Here is a 2,440-nt window from a genome sequence, read left to right as displayed (position 1 = left end):
GAGCTATACTTCCTGTTGCTTACAGTTCCAGAGTTCACGGACCAGCCGAGCCATTTGAGAGGTTACTCCATTCACACCCGGCTCTCCAAAGGTCCTCGAGGTTTYGGCTTCAACATCGTCGGAGGAAGTCGCCCTCAGGAGTTTCTGCAGGTGTACAGCGTCACACCTGGAGGACCGCCCACTCTCAGTACAGGTAAATGTGTGACCAGGTACAGGGCAGTAAGGCAGTCTGGTTTCAGAGGCAGAAATTCTGCCCAGCAGCAAAACAACCAGGTGTGTTAACAGGAAACCTGCAGCAGGTTCAGGGCAGATTAATTAAGCTTTTGTTTAAGAAGGTCCAGTCAGAACCAGTAAGAACGTCTACCACTGAGCTGACCCGTTTGTGTGTGGTGGTTCTGCAGCGGACATCTTGGTCTACATCAATGACTGCTGTGTGCTGGGCCGCTCCCACAAGGAGGTGGTGGAGATGTTGAAGGCGGTGCCGATGGGTCAGAGTGTGGATGTGGTTCTGAGGAGGGGATACCCCATGCTCTACAACCCGGACGGCTGTCCCAAACAGAACCTGGAGGTGGTACTGCCGCGACCCGCTTTGCTTGCACACCAGAGACTTCAGCGATTCATCTGCAGCAAAAATCATTCCTTATTTATGTTTAATTTATCATTTATAAACAATAATCTGAGCCTGCATGTAGACACCATGTAGAATGGTGCGTTCAGGGTCTGTTTGGTTTCCGCAGTGTAATGTTTGTTCTGCTTTTCAGCCTCAGACTCCCAGCGATTCCTCCAGCCAGAGCAGAGGCCTGACGCAGCTCACCTTCAGCCGGACGCTGGACGCCAACGGCAGCACGGCAGGTCAGAGCCGTCGCTCCGGACGTCACCAACACCGGCTCAGTTCTGGTTCTTCTGATCAAACACCTTCCAACATCTGTGTGTGTGTGTATTCAGAGCGGTCAGTTCTGAAATGTTGTGGTTGTCTCCAGGTCCAGCACAAGCCCCGCCCTCTTATGCCACTCAGCCAATGACAAATGGCCTGGCTGGACCTCTGACCCCCACGTCCCCGGAGGCGTCGCAGGTCCCGCCTCCCTACGCAGACAGGACTCCACCCAGTCACAGCGACTCTGATGGCGGTCAATCGAACACTGGAACTCGGAGGTCAGAGCTAGCGTTAGCATTGGTAGCTTGTACTAGAGAAAAGCAGTGTCATGTGTTTTAGGTGCTGTTATTAGCTGTTAGCATGACAGTAGTATTAGCAKCGTTTATTTGTAAATGTCAGGTGTTTTTGTTAACAACCTTAGCAGTGAGACTATTAGCAGTTTCAGGTGTTAGCAACATCCCAATGTTGTAGCATTAAAAGTGTTTAGCATCAGTGTTGGCCTTGTTTACTATAAGCAACMTTTAGTTTTATCGTGGTTAGCAATCGTAAGCACTAACAGTGTCAGCATTAGCCTTATTTAGCATTAGCAGCTTTGACATTAGTTTTAATAAATTACTGCTAAACGCGTAGCATGGTTAACAGCTTCTTCTCTGGTGTTCAGCTGATGGTAAACTGGTTTTAGCATCGTTGACTTTGTTGTTTGTTCTCTTCGTTCTTCATGCTCCTCCTCCTCTTCCTCACAGGTCTTCTCTGATTCGCTACAACAGCAGCACGCTCCCTGCCCTCTCCTCTTCCTCGCTCCTCCTGCACCAGAGCTCCAAGTCTTCAGAGAGCGACCTGTCCACATCCACTCTCCCCAACGTCTCCTCGTCCTCCCACGTGTTGTCCAAGCTGCCCCTCACCCAGATAGATTTGGGTCTTCTCCAGGACTTCAGCGTCAGCAGCAGTGACCCCGCCTCCTCCTCCGCTCCTCCTCCTGCGCCCGCTCAGCGCCAACAGATGCCTCAGACTTCCTTCTCTGCGCCGCCGCCCAGAGACGTTCCCCCCTGTGGCTTCAACGGCTGTCCAGCAAACCACGCGCTGACCCCATCGTCCTCCAGGGGGCCCGCGGGTTTGGTGCTGCCTCTGGGGTCACCGGGGTCAGCGCATCGAGGAGAACTGGTCCCGGTGGCTCTGGGTCACAGCGAGAGCGGTGGCTTGGGGTTCAGCGTGACAGCGGGAGGTCAGGGGGGTCAGCAGGCGGTGGTGAGGCGGGTTTGGGACCGGAGGCAGTGTCCCTCGCTGCAGGCCGGAGACGTGGTGATGAAGATCAACGGAGCCGACGTGCAGAGCCTCAGCTTCACTCAGGTGAAACATCGACACAGTGGCCAGCAGCTAAGGTCACACACGGACCTTAAGGCACCAAACCTGAGATTCATAAAACTATCCTACCTGAGATCCTGAAGCTCCAGGTTCTGAAGACGAGGAGAGCTGAGGAAGGGTCCAAGAGGAAGCAGAAGTCACAAAGACATTTAGTTAGCAGGAATGTTAGCAGTGATATTAGCAGCCATGTTAGCAGCCATGTTA

General features: G+C 53.0%; 1 pseudogene; it reads left to right on the top strand.

Annotated features, from left to right (window-relative positions):
• The window catches only part of LOC103460241 (membrane-associated guanylate kinase, WW and PDZ domain-containing protein 3-like), a 28,333-nt pseudogene that overhangs the window by 12,457 nt on the left and 13,436 nt on the right, over window positions 1–2,440 (top strand).

This window comes from Poecilia reticulata, unplaced genomic scaffold (assembly GCF_000633615.1).
Source record: "Poecilia reticulata strain Guanapo unplaced genomic scaffold, Guppy_female_1.0+MT scaffold_212, whole genome shotgun sequence".
In the NCBI taxonomy this organism is placed as follows: Eukaryota; Metazoa; Chordata; class Actinopteri; order Cyprinodontiformes; family Poeciliidae; genus Poecilia; species Poecilia reticulata.
Note: the sequence above shows the minus strand (reverse complement) of the source record. Positions and strands in the feature narration are given on the sequence as shown.